Source organism: Stomoxys calcitrans, chromosome 5 (assembly GCF_963082655.1).
Source record: "Stomoxys calcitrans chromosome 5, idStoCalc2.1, whole genome shotgun sequence".
Taxonomy (NCBI): domain Eukaryota; kingdom Metazoa; phylum Arthropoda; class Insecta; order Diptera; family Muscidae; genus Stomoxys; species Stomoxys calcitrans.
In genome coordinates, this window is record NC_081556.1 from 51420317 (window position 1) to 51439785 (window position 19469).

General features: G+C 38.9%; 1 protein-coding gene across 2 annotated transcripts in view; it reads right to left on the reverse strand.

Annotated features, from left to right (window-relative positions):
• The window catches only part of LOC106095743 (long-chain fatty acid transport protein 4), a 49715-nt gene extending 35030 nt beyond the window's left edge, over positions 1 to 14685 (reverse strand). Inside the window, exon 1 of one of the 2 annotated variants that reach the window (XM_059370559.1) lies at positions 14590 to 14685. The gene's annotated coding sequence lies outside the window, so the exon portion shown is untranslated. The other variant, XM_013263072.2, reaches the window with a different exon arrangement.
• Positions 14686 to 19469: the final 4784 nt, after the last annotated feature.

Genomic DNA, 19469 nt, shown 5'->3' on the forward strand with positions numbered 1-19469 from the left:
GAGCTTCTAGAGGGCGCAATTCCTATCCGATTTGGCTGAAATTTTGCATGACGTATTTTATTTTTACTTTCAACAACTGTGTCAAATAAGGTTCAAATCGGTTCATAACCTGATATAGCTGCCATATAAACCGATCTGGGATCTTGACTTCTTGACCCCTAGAGGTCGCAATTATTATCCGATATGCCTGAAATTTTATACGACGGATCCTCTCATGACCATCAATAAACGTGTTTATTATGGTCTGAATCGGTCTATAGCCCGATACAGATTCCAAATAAATCGTTCTCTCTATTTTATTTCGTGAGCCCCAATGGGCGCAATTCTTATACGAATTGGCTGAAATTTTACACAGGTCTCCAACATATAATTTAATTGTGGTCCGAACCGGACCATATCTTGATATCGTTTTAATAGCAGAGCAACTCTTTTCTTATATCCTTTTTTGCCTAAGAAGAGATGTCGGGAAAAGAACTCGACAAATGCGATCCATGGTGGAGGGTATATAAGATTCGGCCCGGCCAAACTTAGCACGCTTTTACTTTTTTTTGCCTAAGAAGAGATGCCGGGAAAAGAACTCGACAAATGCGATCCATGGTGGAGGGTATATAAGATTCGGCCCGGCCGAACTTAGCACGCTTTTACTTGTTTGTATTGACTATTGATCAGCTGTAAAATGCAAGCCTCGTCCGAATGGGCTGTGAAGTTTCATATGCAGTAGAGTCAAAAGCATAACCGGGACTTGTGCACAAGGAGCCTGATAAAAATGGCCATCTGTAGTTTGAATGCAAATTTTTATAAACAAACATGACAAAATCTATCCAGAAAGTAATTCTTATTCGATACGCATACTCATCAACCAATCTTTTTATACCCTCCACCATAGGATGGGGGTATACTTATTTCGTCATTCTGTTTGTAACACCTCGAAATATACGTCTAAGACCACATAAATTATATATATTCTTCATCGTCATGACATTTTAAGTCGAAATAGCCATGTCAGTCTGTCCGTTCGTTTGTCTATCGAAAGTGCGCTACCTTTTGAAGGAGTAAAGCTAGGCGCTTGAAATTTTGCACAAATACTTTTTATTAGTGTAGGTCGGTTGGGATTGTAAATGGGCCAAATCGGTTCATAACCTGATATAGCTGCCATATAAACCTATCTTGGGTCATGACTTCTTGATCTTTTTGAGGGAACAACTCATGTCCGATTTGACTGAAATTTTTCACCTGGTGTTTTGGTATCACTTCCAATAACTGTGCGTATGGTCGAAATCGGTCTACAACCTGGTATAGCTGCCATATAAACCGAGGTTGGATGTTGACTTCTTGTGCCACTAGAGAGCGCAATTATTATCCGATTTGGATGAAATTTTGTACGAGTTGCTTTGTAATGACTTCGAACAACTGTACTAAATATGGCGCAAATCGGTAGATAACCTTATATAGATTCCATATAAACCGATCTGGGATCTTGGCCTTTGGAGTAACCAATTTTTATCCTACTTGGCAAAAATTTCGTACCGCGGCTTCTCCCATGACCTTCAGTATACCTGTCCAATATGGTCTAAATCGATTTTTAGTTGGTCTCCCGATTTTGCTTCTTCAGCCCCTATAAGGCGCATTTATTATCCGAATGGGCTGAAATATTACACAACGACTTCTACTATGGTCTTCAAAATTCAACTCACTTATGATCCGAATGGGACTATAACTTGATATATCCCCAAGGAACTCGACAAATGCGATCCATGGTGGAGGGTATATAAGATTCGGCCCGGCCAAACTTAGCACGCTCTTACTTGTTTTCTTTCCTTCTTCAATGTTTCATACAAATTCACCAGGTTTATATTGGTCTATTAATTAATCATGTTTGATGTATGTACTGACACCTGTTTTTTGGTCGATATGGAGAGTAATTCAGAGCAACGAAGCACTGAATAATTATTATCTTATTATAGCTTTGTTCTATTATTATCCAAATAAAAGCTTTCGGCAGCTATTTATCTCTATCATGTTATCGAAAAGTAAGCAAAACATTGATGTAAATATGCAAACATTTGCCGGCCTTATAGGAGACCACACTTTACTTGAAGCTTAAGTTCACCCAGACGCTTTGTACAGGTGGATGGGAACACATATTGAAGTCATTAAGCGGCAAACACGTATGCTTCCAGTTATTTAAACAAATTACGTAAAATGTGATATGAATTGCCCATAGAAGTGTGTCTACAAGTTTACTTTCATTATTTATTCATATGCGAATTAGTTCACTCAAGTTTTTTTTGCGGGTACGGGTTTCTAAGACACGTTTGGAATAATGACAAAGCAATTCATTTCTCAAACCCCCAATCAAAATGCACTATTGTCAGAACTCAATATCTTTTAGCCAAATAAAGTTTAATGCTAAGCGAAAAGGTATTTAGAAAAGCTAATTTTGTCTTATTGATATTGTTGATTGGATGTCGGCGTAGTTTAATTGAATAAACATAGTTTAAGTTTAAAATTAGATTTTGGATATGTTGTATTCTTCTTAAGATTAGATTAAGTATGAGATAACCACTGCGGCTATGAGACTAAAGGCGATGGTAGAGTGGATACTAGATAAGAACAGATCATATAATCGCGGAGTAACCGAGGTCATGGTATGAAACTAGGATTGGAAGTTCGGATATCTGAGACGCGACTTGAGAACGAATGCGAGACACTGCTGCCGATTTAGGGTCTTTATTATCCGATTTTGCTGACATTTGGGACAATGTGTTGTGTTAGGCCCTTCGACATCTTTCTTCAAATTGGCTCAGATCGGTTTAGATTTGGATATAGCTGCCATATAGACCGATCTCTCGATTTAAGGTTTTGAGCCATTTATTTATCGCTTTTTATGACGCATTTATTGTCCGATGTCGCCTAAATTTGGGACAGTGAGTGGTGTTTGGCTCTTCGGCATTTTTCTGCAACTTGGCCCAAATTGGTCCAGATTTGGATATAGCTAACATATAGACCGATATCCATAATTTGTAATCCGATTTCACTGAAATTTGCGACAGTGACTTATGTTAGGTTTTTCGACATCCGTGTCGTATATGGTTCATATCGGATTATTTTTATATATAGCTACTAAAAAGACCAATATTTTGTTATACACAATTCAACAATGTCTTGTCATTATTAGTATTTAGTCCAAATCGGAACATATTTCGATATTGTTGCTATGGGGCATAAGGTATGAATTTTTCACCGGATTTTGACGAAAGGTGGTTTACATATATACCCGAGGTGGTGGGTATCCAAAGTTTGGCACGGCCCAACATAACGTCTTTTTACTTGTTACGATTCATAAAGTCAGAAGACGCGGTACTGATGCGGCAATATTTAGTAAGGTGATATTGTTGCACATAGTGTCACCGTAGTACAGAGGTTAGCATGTCCGCCTATGACGCTAAACGACAGGGTTCGAATCCTGGTGAGACCATAAAAAAAAATTTTTCAGCGATAGTTTTCCCCTCCTAATGCTGGCAACATTTGTGAGGTACTATGCCATGTAAAACTTCACTTTGGTACGCCGTTCGGAGTCGGCTATAAAAAGGAGGCCCCTTGAATTAAACTTGAATCGGATTGCACTCATTGATATGTGAGAAATTTGCCCCTGTTCCTTAGTGGAATGTTCATGGTGAAAATTTGCAATTTGCAAATGCATCGGAGAAGAAGGCCTGGCCGTTGTAAAAGTTTCAACTGTAGACTCTGCATGTGTTGATCAGTATTAAATCATGGATCGCAGCTACTATTATATTTTTCTAACTCATACAGTAAGACATTAGGCGCTGCAATTTTTAAGGGTTACGTTCGCCACGATAGTCGAGTCGCACCGGTAGTCGAGTTGGTAGTGTGCTCGGATTACCAGTGCAGGGGTCGTGTCTAAGTGGGTTTGTTAAAAAAAAATGCAAAGTTCGGCCGGGCCGAATCTTGGGAACCCACTTCTATGGGTTGCGCTGAAAATTTGGGGCTCAAGAAGCCAAATCTGGGGATCGGTTTGTGTGGGGGTATGTCCGTTTATAGACCGATTCGGAAAATACTCGGCAAGGTTGTTGAAAGTCTGAACGGATGTTCTTGTGCCAAATTTCAACCAAATCAGGTGAACTGAGGCTTCTATGCGCTAAAGAAGTCAAATCGGTGGATCGGTTAGTATGGCGGATTTATCAGTTCATAGACCGATTCGGATCATACTCTGCACTGATGTTGGAAGTCAGAACGGATGTCCTTGTGCCAAAATTGACGTCTCTAGAGGGTCAAGAAGTCAAAACTGGCGATCGTTTATATGGGGGATATATCCTAATCTGAACCGATATGGCCCATTTGCAATCCCCAATGACCCAGTATCTGTGCAAAATTGCAAGTATATATCTTTATTAGTTCGAACGCTATAGTGATTTTCATAGACGCCAGGACATGGTTCGACTCAGAATGTCAAGCTGATCAATAATATATATACATGATAGAGTCTAATGTCAATATTTCGGGGTGTTACAAAGGAAATAGATAGATAAGAATACTTCTCATCCTATGGTGGTGAGTATAAAAAGAAATAAACTAGGGCAAAAATTGTGCTGTCCGGCTCTATAGGGTGTCATAGACCTTACCTAAAATTGGTGTTTGGGCTAATCTAATCTAATCTAATATCTAATTCCCAAACGCTTTGGTAAAACTTCGACAAAAGAGTTCAGTTAAATATTAAAACATTCCATACCAAATTTCTGGCAAATCTGTGCACAATTGCATAACTACGGGTCTATAAATGTAAATCGGACAAGGCATATTGATATAAGGGTGTCATATCTTGCTCTGAACTGATTATCGGTTCAGATTAAGATATGACACCCTTATATTTATATGCATTGTCCTTCAAATGACAATGGTAATTTTACAATGATATGTTCTAATTTTCATGGAAATAGACTGAAAAACTAAATTTATTGCAAATTATTCAAAATCAGACGAACATATATATGGGAACTATATATAAATCTGAACCGAATTCTGTACGTATAATAAAAGTCATAGAAGAAGAAATTGTGAAAAAATTTTGAGAATATCGGTGGATAAATGCTCTGACAAAGGCTCTAAAATGTAAAAAGGGTTTAACATATATATGGGAGTTATATATCTAAATCTGAACCGATTTCTATGAAATCCATCGATAATCTGAAAAGTCATAAAACAATCTTTTGTGACAAATTTCGTGAGGATCGGTTGACAAATGACTACATTATTGTAAAAATACTCAAAATCAAACGAATATATGTATATGGGAGCTGTATCTAAATTCGACCAAGCTTTGAGAAGATTGTTCAATTAATGTGCATGCTATTGCTCTCGAAATGAAAATAGGGAGATACATATACAGTGGTGGACATATAGTTAGGCACAAAGTGTTTAATTTTGAAAGATCTACTTTTTGTTGAAATTAAATGATAAAACTATTTTTATACCCTCCACCATAAGATGGGGGGTATACTAATTTCGTCATTCTGTTTGTAACTACTCGAAATATTCATCTAAGACCCCATAAAGTATATATATTCTTGATCGTCGTGACATTTTATGTCGATCTAGCCATGTCCGTCCGTCTGTCCGTCCGTCCGTCCGTCCGTCTGTCTGTCGAAAGCACGCTAACTTCCGAAGGAGTAAAGCTAGCCGCTTGAAATTTTGCACAAATACTTCTTATTAGTGTAGGTCGGTTGGTATTGTAAATGGGCCATATCGGTCCATGTTTTGATATAGCTGCCATATAAACCGATCTTGGGTCTTGACTTCTTGAGCCTCTAGAGTGCGCAATTCTTATCCGATTGGAATGAAATTTTGCACGACGTATTTTGTTATGATATCCAACAACTGCGCCAAGTATAGTTCAAATCGGTCTATAACCTGATATAGCTGCCATATAAACCGATCTTGGGTCTTGAATTCTTGAGCCTCTAGCGTGCGCAATTCTTATCCGATTGGATTGAAATTTTGCACGACGCGTTTTGTTATTATATCCAACAACTGTGCCAAGTATGGTTCAAATCGGTTCATAACCTGATATAGCTGCCATGTAAACCGATCTTGGGTCTTGACTTCTTGAGCCTCTAGAGTACGCAATTCTTATCTGATTGAAATGAAATTTTGCACGACGTGTTTTGTTATTATATCCAACAACTGTGCCAAGTATGGTTCAAATCGGTTCATAACCGGAAATAGCTGCCATATAAACCGATCTTGGGTCTTGACTTCTTGAGCCTCTAGAGGGCGCAATTCTTATCCGAATGGAATGGAATTTCGCACGACGTGTTTTGTTATGATATCCAACAACTGTGCCAAGTATGGTTTAAATCGGTCCATAACCTGATATAGCTGCCATATAAACCGATCTTGGGTCTTGACTTCTTGAGCCTCTAGAGGGCACAATTCTTATCCGATTTGAATGAATTTTTGCACGAAGTATTTCGTTATGATATGCAATAACTGTGCTAAGTATGGTTGAAATCGGTCCATAACCTGATATAGCTGTCATATAAACAGATCTGGGGATTTGACTTCTTGAGCTTTTAGAGGGCGCAATTCCTATCCGATTTGGCTGAAATTTTGCATGACGTATTTTATTTTTACTTTCAACAACTGTGTCAAATAAGGTTCAAATCGGTTCATAACCTGATATAGCTGCCATATAAACCGATCTGGGATCTTGACTTCTTGACCCCTAGAGGTCGCAATTATTATCCGATATGCCTGAAATTTTGTACGACGGATCATCTCATGACCATCAACAAACGTGTTTATTATGGTCTGAATCGGTCTATAGCCCGATACAGATCCCCAATGGGCCCAATTCTTATACGAATTGGCTGAAATTTTACACAGGTCTCCAACATATAATTAATTGTGGTCCGAACCGGACCATATCTTGATATCGTTTTAATAGCAGAGCAACTCTTTTATTATATCCTTATTTGCCTAAGAAGAGATGCCGGGAAAAGAACTCGACAAATGCGATCCATGGTGGAGGGTATATAAGATTCGGCCCGGCCGAACTTAGCACGCTTTTACTTGTTTTTATTACTAATTCAATATGTTGTGATAAGAAAATATAGGAAAATATTATATTATGAACCACCCCAGTTATAACAAGAATCACTAGAGAATCCTTCGTATTACATATCGAGAGAATTGATTTACAAATGGTCACATTATGGCAATATTAGTCCAAATGGGCGAACATATGTAACTCCAATACATATCCAAATCTGAACCGATTTTTTCCAATTTTAATTGACTTCGTCTCTAGGCTTAAAATGATGCCTGTGCCAAGTTTGAAAACGATCGGATGAAAGTTTCGACTTGTACCTTGTACACAAATTTATATGGACACACAGACCGACGGATAGACAGATGGGCATAGGTAAATCGAATCGAGGATTATGAGTCGATCAGAATTCTTTTCAATGGGACTATCCCTCTTCCTTCTGGGTGTTATAAACAAATGCACTAAGACATAAAACCCTGTACCACAGTGGTCGTATAGGGTATTGAAATAGACTGTTACTCGAACCTTACCTAACCAGGGAGCTCTTGCTGCATATATTGCTGCAAGAGTAAAGCCCGATGGCAACTACGATGTCCATTGTGACCAACTACTGGATATATTGGCACGACATCGTGGGTGTTAAGCTAAGGCTTTTCCGGAAATGTATTCACTCAATGTATATATATTTTTCATCTGACCAAATGTATACAAGGACAAAATTCCTACACCCACAAATATTGACTGTTTATTTTATATTAAACATTTTTTGCCAATGAAGGAAACTCTTTCAAAATTTTTTATATCTAAACGATTCTATGTGTTAAAGAATATTTTCGTCTATATTAGGCGTTATTATATCCTCCACCATAGGATGCGGGGTATACTAATTTCGTCATTCCGTTTGTAACACCTCGAAATATGCGTCTAAGACTCATAAAGTTTATATACACTTGATCGTCGTGACATTATAAGTCGATCTAGCCATGTGCGTCCTTCCGTCTATCGAAAGCACACTATCTTTCGAAGGAGTAAAGCTAGCCGCTTAAAATTTTGCACTAATAAGCCATTATGGGCATACACCTAAACCAGTTATCGGCTTGTAATGCGCTCCAATACTGACAAGTAAGAGCGTGCTAAGTTCGGCCGGGCCGAATCTTATAAACCCTCCACCATGGATCGCATTTGTCGAGTTCTATGCGCTGTATATCTTTTTAGGCAAACAAGAATATTGAATAAGAACTGTTATATTATTGGAGCTATATCAAGTTAAATGAATGCTGAACATTGTAGAAGTCATTGCGTAATATTTCAGTTCATTCGGATAAGAATTGCGCATTGTAGGGGCTCAAGAAGCAAAATCGGGAGATAAGTTTATATGGGACCTATATCAAGCTATTGATCGATTCAGACCATATTAGACACGTATGTTGAAGGCCTTGACTCATGAGAGAAGCCGTTGTTCAATATTACAGCCAAATCGGATGAGAAGTGCGCCCTCTAGAAGCTCAAGAAGTAAAAATTCCAGTCAAATCGGATGAGAATTGCCCGCTCTATTGGCTCAAGAAGTCAAGATCCAAGATCGGTTTATATGACAGCTATACCAGATTATGAACCGATTTGAACCATACTTAGCGCACTTGTTGAAAGTGATACCAAAACACCACGTTCAAAATTGCATTCAAATCGGACTATTATTGCGCCCTCTAGAGGCTGAAGAGGTCAAGACTCAAGATCGGTTTATATGGCAGCTATATCCAAACATGAACCGATTTGGCCCATTTACAATATCAAGCAACCTACACTAATAAAAAGTATTTGTGCAAAATTTCAAGGGGCTAGCTTTACTCCTTCGAATGTTAGCGTGCTTTCGACAGGCAGACGGACGGACATGGCAATATAGACTTGAAATTTATCGACATGACGATCAAGAATATATATACTTTATGAGATCTCAGACGCATATTTCGAGGTGTTACAAACAGAATGACGAAATTAGTATACCCCCATCCTATGGTGGAGGGTATAAAAACAGAATGATGAAATTAGTATACCCCCATCCTATGGTGGAGGGTATAAAAAAGTAACGTCGAAAAAGAAAATCTGGATTAAGAATTCCGTGCTACTTACAAACTACTTAATTGTTTTCCATGCCATGCCCCTAAATTGACTCATGTCTGGTATTTTATCCCCATTTAAGTGCCGGTATTTGTTAGCTGCGAAAGCTGGGCAATGACATAGCAAATGCTCCAACATCTCACCATCTTCCCCGCATGCCCTACACACGCTATCATTTGCGGCACCGATTTTGCTGGTGATACTATGTATAGGGCATGCGGGGAAGATGATAAGACGTTGGAGCATTTACTATGTTATTGCCCGGCTTTCGCGGCTAACAGATTCCGGCACTTAGGTGGGGACACCTACAACATAAGAACGGCTTAAACTTAAAAGAACCGTTTGTTTTGTTTAACAAACAATGTATGCTCTCATTGCAGAAGAAGAATTGTTTGCTTTCGTTGCAACTATTGTTTGTCAATTCAGCAGTAATATGTGTTCAATATTTACAAGATTTTGTAGCTAAAACATGTAGTTTGCCCTGCTTTCTCATTTTCAGCAAACAAAAACTGTTGCTTAAGCAAATTTGAATTTTATTTTGAACAACAAATTTTGTTGAGTGTACCATATTTCGTTTAACTTTATCATTTTTAATGTCATTGCTCATAAGTAAGCTCTTAAGGATTGCTGTTGCCCATCAGTGTTTGCGCGACCTTTGATTTTTTATTTATCAGAAAAAGGAAAATTTTCCATAAATAAAGTGTTTTTATGTGCCCATTTTGGATCAAAATGCAATGTCTTGCTTGCATGCCACAACCAATTAAAGAGCTATAATAAGACGCCAGTGGCAACACTGCAAAAATCGTCAAACACTTGTTGTCTAACAAGTCCACTTTTCTATTGCATTTCAATGTAAACAAACGACTTTGGTTGAAAAATGAAAATGAGGGTTAAGAGTTGGGATAGACCGGCACCTCAGCTGATGTAAGCCTGTGGGGCAAACGACCAGGCGTTAGGCTTGGTTGCCAGCTGGTATGACACACACGCACTCAAGTTATTCTCAGCTACAATTTTATCAATTGAGCATGAATATTATTCAATGCAACAGCCAGTGTTGCCACACCAGAAAAAAATGTTCAGCCAAAAATTTTCAAAAAACCAAATAATCTCCAATTAGCCGACCCACATTTTAAATGTATTTAATGAAATTTTCTCAAATAACAAACTTTTGATAGATTTGATTTGATAGATGATAGATGAAGATTTTCCCAAAATATAAAAATTTGATAAAATATTCTCTAAAGAAATTTGTCGTGGGTTGATTGTTGTTTTCCCTGGCTGGTGATGCTAGTCACGATGACGTTAAAAACAGTAGAGGATGCAAAAGCTTGCATAAGGTAGGTGTTAAGATGAGAATTGGAATTGTTTGAGAAGATGTTGCTGAGAAAACTGGCTCACATGTGATTGGTGGTTAATTTGTCCGTGTGCGTAGAATTCATATAAGCATTAATGCTAAAAATCTAAGCGTAAATAGGACAATTAGCATTCCATCAAACTGTGAGCCGGTCAGACGGACGGATATGATACACTAGGCACTGACGAGGTTCTTACCAGCCTAAACGCGTGTGCTAATGGTGTGAAATCAATGACCACTTGTTTGATAGCTGGCAATTTCTTTTCTTCAATTTACAAAAACAGTCTCTCCTTCCTAACACACATTCTCGTAGTCATTTAAGCTCGATTAACGTAAAAATAATACAGAAACAAGTAAGAGCGTGTTAAGTTCAGCCGGGCCGAGTCTTATATACCCTCCACCATGGATCGAATTTGTCGAGTTCTATGCGCAGTATCTCTTTTTAGGCAACAAAGAATATTAAATACGAATATGCTATTGTGTAATATTTCAGTTCATTAGGATAAGAATTGCGCCTTCTAGGGGCTTAAGAAGCAAAATCGGAAGTTCGGTTAAATGGAAGCTGGATACAGCTATTGATCGATTTAGACCATATTAGAAGCGTATGTTGAAGGTCATGAGAGAAGCCGTTGTACAAAATTTTTGCCAAATCGGTTGAGAATTGCGTCCTCTAGAGGCTCAAGAAGTTAAGATCTCAGGTTTATATGGCAGCTATATCAGGTTATGTACCGATTTGCGCCAGACTTACCACAATTATTGGAAGTCATAACAAAACACTACCTGCAAAATTTCAGTCAAATCGGACGCGAAGTCATGACCCAAGATCGGTTTATATGGCAGCTATATCAAAACATGGACCAATTTGAACCATACTTTGCGCAGTTGCGCAAAACACCACGAGCACAATTTCAGTCAAATCGCCTTTAGAGGCTCAAGAAGTCAAGACCCAAGATCGGTTTATATGGCAGCTATATCAAAACATGGACGAATTTGGCCCATTAACAATCCCAACTGACCTACACTAATAAAAAGTATTTGTGGAAAATTTCAAGCGGCTAGCTTAACTTCTTCAAAAGTTAGCGTGCTTTTGACAGACAGACGGAAGGGCGGACAGACGGACGGACATGGCTAGATCGAATGACATGACGATCAAGAATATATATGGGGTCTCAGACGCATATTTTGAGGTGCTGCAAACAGAATGACGAAATTAGTATACCCCCATCCTATGGTGGAGGATATAAAAAAGTTGAAAAAACCTGAAGGCATAATTTTGTGAAACCTGCCTTAAAGACAAAGTTTTAGTATAAGATTCCCTAAAGAGAAAATGTGAAAAAAGGTATCTCTAAGACAATTTTTTCTATAAAAACAAAATTTTGATAACATTTTCCCTAAAGACAATACTTCAAAAAAAGGATATTCAATCCAAATTGAAAATTTCAAAAATTGTGTAGGTTGGTCTGGAAGGAAACATAGTCTATATAACTTTTTGATATCGGAAAGGGGGTGGACCCTCCCCCTTACTCCAAAAGTACTACCCAAAAATAAAAGTTTACCAATTAGGACAATATGGAACTCTAATGAAGGTATTTAGGAGTAGAGTACGAATTTCATTTTAAAAATTGTGTCCAAGTAACTGGGGGCCACCCTAAAATAGGTTTATTGGACGAGCCTGACAATATGGAACACAAATGAAAGGTATTCGGGAGTAGATTTCGACTATAGTCAGGAAGAAGGAATAGGCTTTCTAATTTGTTAATATCGGAAAGGGGCGGACCCTTCTCCGTTACTCCAAAAACACCATCCAAAATCAAATTAAGAATTGGGTCCAAGTACCCAGGAAGTCGCCCTAATCCCAAAACTTTTAAAAGCATATAAATTGAACGTCCATATCAATGTGGGGCTCAAATGAAAGGTTTTCGAGAATAGATTACGAAACTGCCATACAAAATTAGATCGAAGTGATGGGGGCACCCCACACACCAAAAATGCTCCAATTGGGCATATGACCCATCATGACTGTATGGGACTCGGTTTGTTTGTTTGTTCCGTAGAATCCAAAACAGATTGTGTAGTTTTTTGTGGAAGGAAACATAGGTTTTATAATTTTTAGATAGTGGATGGTGGTGGACCCCCACCCTTACCCCAAAAACACCACCCGAAACCAAAAGTGGACTGATAGGCACAATATGCATATCAAATGAAAAGTATTCGGCAGTAGATTACAAATATGGCATAACAAATTAGGTCCAAGTAAAGGGAGGTGTTGACCATGGCTATATGGTATTCAAATGAAAGATATTTGGGAGTAGATTACGAATATGACAATAACATTTGCTTTTCATTCTAGGTGGCGCGTTTCCTCCTAAAAATACGTCGAATAGGCTAATTGACCCATTATGGCAATATGGGACTCAATTGAAAGGTTTTTGAGAGTAGAAAAAGAATTTGATATCCAATTTTGGAGCCAAGTGTTAGTGGGGTACACCCTAAATCACCCCCTAAACTGAACTTTATTTCCAACTATAGCAATATGGCTCAAATCAACGGTATTTGGGGGTAAAGAACGAATTAAATATCCATTTTCAGGAAAAAATCGCCGGTGGTCGCCCAGCACCAAAACACCCTCCAAACGGTTCATACTTACCCAAGAACATTCCGCTAAGGAACAGTTTTAAGCTCAATGATAAGGGGCCTCCTTTTTATAGCCGAGTCCGAACGGCGTGCAGCAGTGCGACACCTCTTTGGAGAGAAGCTTTACATGGCATAGTACCTCACAAATGTTGCCAGCATTAGGAGGGGAAAACCACTGTGGAATTTTTTTTCTGATGGTCTCGCCAGGATTCAAACCCAGGTTCAGCATCATAGGCGGACATGCTCTGCGCTACGGTGACCGACCATGGCAATATGGGAGTCAAATTAAAGGGATTTGGGAGTGGAGCAAGAATTTGATATCCATATTTGAGTCGAAATGTCTCTTCTAAAAAGCAATTCTCGTTACCCTAACTTCCAAAAATATCAGGTCTCGGAGATTGGTAATGTGATTCGCTCGATATTTTTTTGCACTCTCTCAGAGGGGATTAAATTTTGTCTGATGTTCTCGCCAGGATTCGAACGCAGGCATTCAGCTACATAGGTGGGCATAACCTATAGTGATAGGAATTCGATATCCACATTCAGGGCGAAGTGTTCCCACCCTAAAAAGATATTAGAGAGTAAAAGAAGGCGCAACGGAGATGGCCCGGTTTGGCCAGTTGGGTAAAACGGTAATTCTTCTTCTAATTAATTCTAAATCATGCACGGAAATTTTACTGACAGTTGATTTATTGAAAGAAGAATCGTTATTTGTTTTAGGAATCTTAAACAATGTATTCAAATATGCTACTAATAGGGACAAATTGACTATCACATTGAAAAAGTACCAAAATCGATCTGGGCCGTCCATCCGACCAAATACAAAAATATATTAATGCATCCAACCAAATTTGGTAGAAAAATGCCATAACGGCTACACTGGCCACAGCAGACAAGATAACAACAATTATTTGCCTCCTCCCCCCCTGTGCCAATTGTCTTAGGCTAGTCACTCTCAGCATAATTCATTGTTAAACAGGCGGGCACACTAACAAACACTCGCACACCTACTACATATGATAACACACAGATAAAACTCATCACCACCTCTGTGGCGCTCTCTACCTCCCCTCGTGGTAATCAATCAATTGTTGCACTTTTCACTTGAATCATTGTTATTATTTTTTTTTCGTTTTAATTTCAAACAATTTCGGTTTCTTTCTTCATAGTTACTTTTTTTTTATTATTAATTTTTTGCGAGAAGCAAACAATACCTTTTCTTTATATTCTAATTGACAATTTATTGTGCTCGTATTTCGTTTACAAAGGCAATATTCTTTGTTATTATTTTATTTGTTATATATATGATTTGATTATTTCCGTCGTGCAATTTTGTATTATTCGCGTTTACATTCAATTCGCACATCGAATATTTAGAGGAACAGCTCACAGCCGTTCACAACGACTCTCTCGCACTTACTGACTTGTGTTTGTTTTGTGGGTGACCAACGACTGTCGCTACTGCCGATAAATGTTTGAAATCGTCTGCATTGGTTAGAACATTTAGACTCAACGTTCGAAAGAGTAGTTCAATAGTCAGAACTTGATTGCTAGACCTGCAAGCAGTTGTGGTTGCGGAAAATTTCAATCGACGGGAGACTGAGTGTTATTCAGTAGTTGCTCTCCAATATGTGGGGCAGGAGATAAGAGTTAATACTTGTTTGCATGAGAATTTGTTGGTAGCTTATTTACCCAACACTCATTGCAAAATTGTACTCAGGGAAGTCTTCAGTAAAGTTGCCATATTGCTACAATAAATTTTCTTGTAGACCTAACTGTTGCAATAGGGAGATCTTTCCATAATTGATTTGATCTGGAAACTCTTAGCAGTTATTTCGGGTAACTGAAATTCAGAAAGTAGTTGGAGGTAGTGCTTTGTATGGAATTTAGTTGAGTATTTTAGGTCCTAGCATGAAATTGGTAAACTAAGTATACATTTGTATGGAATTTCTTACAAAACCACATACTGTACCCTCCACAACTACTGTGGCTGTGATAAAATGTGTAGTTTGATTCAGACATTTATCTGATTCGGCTTAGCCATGTTCGTCTGTACTTTCTGTGTTGATAGACCGTCTGTACTTTCTGTGCTGATAGTCCGTCTGTACTTTCTGTGCTGATATAGTCCGTCTGTTGGTTTATTTTGACTAAGGTGGAGATGTCATTTGTTATCCAATCATCAGGAAAATTTGCATATATCATTTTTTTAGCCCAAAGACAAGCGATTTTAATTTTGCTTTCGTAAAAACAATGCAATATATTGTAGACTCAAGCAGACTTTTTTGTAGGGATATTTGAGTGCTATCCAGCAAAAAAAAAAAAAAAAAAATGGAAATCTGACGTCAATCGAAGATTTGGCAGCCCCAACAAATTTTCGAAATAAAGAGGTGACCAACTTTTGGTCTGCCAACCTACGGCCTTGTTATTTTGCACACGATCTAGCACACGATCTCAGCTCTAAGAGATAGCTCTTCCTGTTCTCACATGGCATATTTTTATACCCTCCACCATAAGATGGGGGGTATACTAATTTGGTCATTCTGTTTGTAACTACTCGAAATATTCGTCTGAGACCCCATAAAGTATATATATTCTTGATCGTCGTGACATTTTATGTCGATCTAGCCATGTCCGTCCGTCTGTCTGTCGAAAGCACGCTAACTTCCGAAGGAGTAAAGCTAGCCGCTTGAAATTATGCACAAATACTTCTTATTAGTGTAGGTCGGTTGGTATTGTAAATGGGCCATATCGGTCCATGTTTTGATATAGCTGCCATATAAACCGATCTTGGGTCTTGACTTCTTGAGCCTCTAGAGGGCACAATTCTTATCCGATTTGAATGAGTTTTTGCACGAAGTATTTCGTCATGATATCCAACAACTGCGCCAAGTATAGTTCAAATCGGTCCATAACCTGATATAGCTGCCATATAAACCGATCTTGGGTCTTGACTTCTTGAGCCTCTAGCGTGCGCAATTCTTATCCGATCAGAATGAAATTTTGCACGACGTGTTTTGTTATTATATCCAACAACTGTGCCAAGTGTGGTTCAAATCGGTTCATAACCTGATATAGCTGCCCTATAAACCGATCTTGGCTCTTGACTTCTTGAGCCTCTAGCGTGCGCAATTCTTATCCGATCAGAATGAAATTTTGCACGACGTGTTCTGTTATGATATCCAACAACTGTGCCAATATGGTTGAAATCGGTCCATAACCTGATATAGCTGCCATATAAACCGATCTTGGGTCTTGACTTCTTGAGCCTCTAGAAGGCGCAATTCTTATCCGAATAGAATGGAATTTCGCACGACGTGTTTTGTTATGAAACCCAACAACTGTGCCAAGTATGGTTTAAATCGGTCCATAACCTGATATAGCTGCCATATAAACCGATCTTGGGTCTTGACTTCTTGAGTCTCTAGAGGGCACAATTCTTATCCGATTTGAATGAGTTGGTATTTGCACGAAGTATTTCGTCATGATATCCAACAACTGTGCCAAGTATGGTTGAAATCGGTCCATAACCTGATATAGCTGTCATATAAACAGATCTGGGGATTTGACTTCTTGAGCTTGTAGAGGGCGCAATTCCTATCCGATTTGAATGAGTTTTTGCACGAAGTATTTCGTCATGATATCCAACAACTGTGCCAAGTATGGTTGAAATCGGTCCATAACCTGATATAGCTGTCATATAAACAGATCTGGGGATTTGACTTCTTGAGCTTCTAGAGGGCGCAATTCCTATCCGATTTGGCTGAAATTTTGCATGACGTATTTTATTTTTACTTTCAACAACTGTGTCAAATAAGGTTCAAATCGGTTCATAACCTGATATAGCTGCCATATAAACCGATCTGGGATCTTGACTTCTTGACCCCTAGAGGTCGCAATTATTATCCGATTTGCCTGAAATTTTGTACGACGAATCCTCTCATGACCATCAACAAACGTGTTAATTATGGTCTGAATCGGTCTATAGCCCGATACAGATCCCATATAAATCGTTTTCTCTATTTTACTTCGTGAGCCCCAATGGGCGCAATTCTTATACGAATTGGCTGAAATTTTACACAGGTCTCCAACATATAATTTAATTGTGGTCCGAACCGGACCATATCTTGATATCGTTTTAATAGCAGAGCAACTCTTTTCTTATATCCTTTTTTGCCTAAGAAGAGATGCCAGGAAAAGAACTCGACAAATGCGATCCATGGTGGAGGGTATATAAGATTCGGCCCGGCCGAACTTAGCACGCTTTTACTTGTTTACTCTTTTTTTTCCTTTTTGATTTTCTCCCACTGTGCAATGTCTCACCATCTTCTCCTTGCATAAGTGTTCTCGTAGTCTGATGTGTCCCGTTATCTTACTGAAAGCTATACTGACCTCCTTGCTACTTTTTCTCAGTAATATTCCCCTTTTCTCATAATCCGGTTCTCCTCATAGGATTTTGGTCATCTTACCGACCGTTTCGGTGTTCCGCAGTATTACATGCGCTTCCGTGTCTCACGCTCTTGACTCGAACTTCGTCGATCTAAAAGGCTTCCGGCTAACCAAGTTTATTGACGGCAGTCCTCTGTCCTTCACTGCCAAATCGTTTGTTCTTTTATTCCCACTTACTTTCCGGCACCCAAACGATGAGGATCATGCCATCCTCAGAGAAGGCGTTTATCTCCTCTTTCACTCCAAGTATGTTCGTGACCTGAACATTATTGCCTTGAGGGCCAGTTTGCTGTCTGCAAAGATGTTTACACTCGACGTCCTCGCGTTAAACCCACACAACCCCACGCATTTTGTGATCTCCCGAATTAACACCCGCACAACCGTATTATGGTCAAACAGTCGAAAACTGATTTCAGTCCCTTCTCAATGTAGACCCTCAGGCCATCTCTGTCCACTAGCTATGTTCCATTTGTGTGGCATGAAACTTCCATATGGCAATACCATTCCGTCAATCCAAGACTTTGCCGCTGGCAGCACTGCCTCGCACTCGACCTCAAGTATTGTCCCAGGAATCCGATCAGAAAACTCCTCCATTACTTTCAGATTTCCTATCGTCGCCTCGATTATACCCCGATGGTAAACCCTGCACATACCTATCAATTCTCCCATCGCTTAAGTCTCATAGCCGCAATTGCTGCGTCACACTTTCCGTCCGTTCCGTCAATCCGAGACTGTGCCGCTGGCAGCAATGCCTCGCACTCGACCTCAAGTGTCGCCGAACTCGCACTTGTCGAGTTTTTTGAGCGGTATCTCTTTTAGGCAAACAAAGAATAATGATTAAGAACTGTTATGCTATTGGAGCTATATCAAGTTATAGTCCGATCCGGACCATGAATGAATTGAATGCAGAACATTGTAGAAGTCATTGTGTAATATTTCAGTCCATTCGGATAAGAATTCCGCCTTGTAGGGGCTCAAGAAGCATAATCGGGAGATATGTTTATATGGGAGCTGTATCTAGCCATAGATCGATTCAGAACATATTGGACTGGTATGTTGAAGGTCATAGGAGAAGTGTTTGTACAAAAATTTTGCCAAATCGGATGAGAATTGCGCCCTCTAGAGGCTCAAGAAGTCAAGATCCCAGATCGGTTTATATGGCAGCTATATCAGGTTATGTACCGATTTGCGCCATACTTAACACAGTTGTTAGAAGTGATACCAAAATACCTCATGCTAAATTTTAGCCAAATCGGATGAGAATTGCGTCCTCCAGCTGCTCAAGAAGTCAAGATCCTAATTCGTTTTATATGGCAACAATATCAGGTTATGGCCCGATTTAAACCATTCTTGGCGCCGTTGTTGGATATCATAACAAAATACTACGTGCAAAATTTCATTGAAATCGGATAAAAATTGCGCCCTCTAGTGGAAATCAAGATTCAAGATCGGTTTATATGGCAGCTATATCAGGTTATTGGCCGATTTTAACTATACTTGACACAATTGTTGGATTTCATAACAAAGCACGTCGTGCAAAACTTCATTCCAATCGGATTAGAATTGCGCCCTATAGAGGCTCAAGAAATCAAGACCCAAGATCGGTTTATATGGTAACTATATCAAAACATGAACGGATATGGTCCATTTTCAATCCCAACCGATCTAACTAATAAGAAGTATTTGTGCAAAATTTCAAGCGGCTTGCTTTACTCCTTCGAAAGTTAGCGTGTTTTCGATATACAGACGGACATGGCTGAATATATATATATATATATACAGAATGACGAAATTAGTATACCCCCACCCTATGGCGATGGATATAAAAATCTAAAATGAAGGTCAAAATATCGT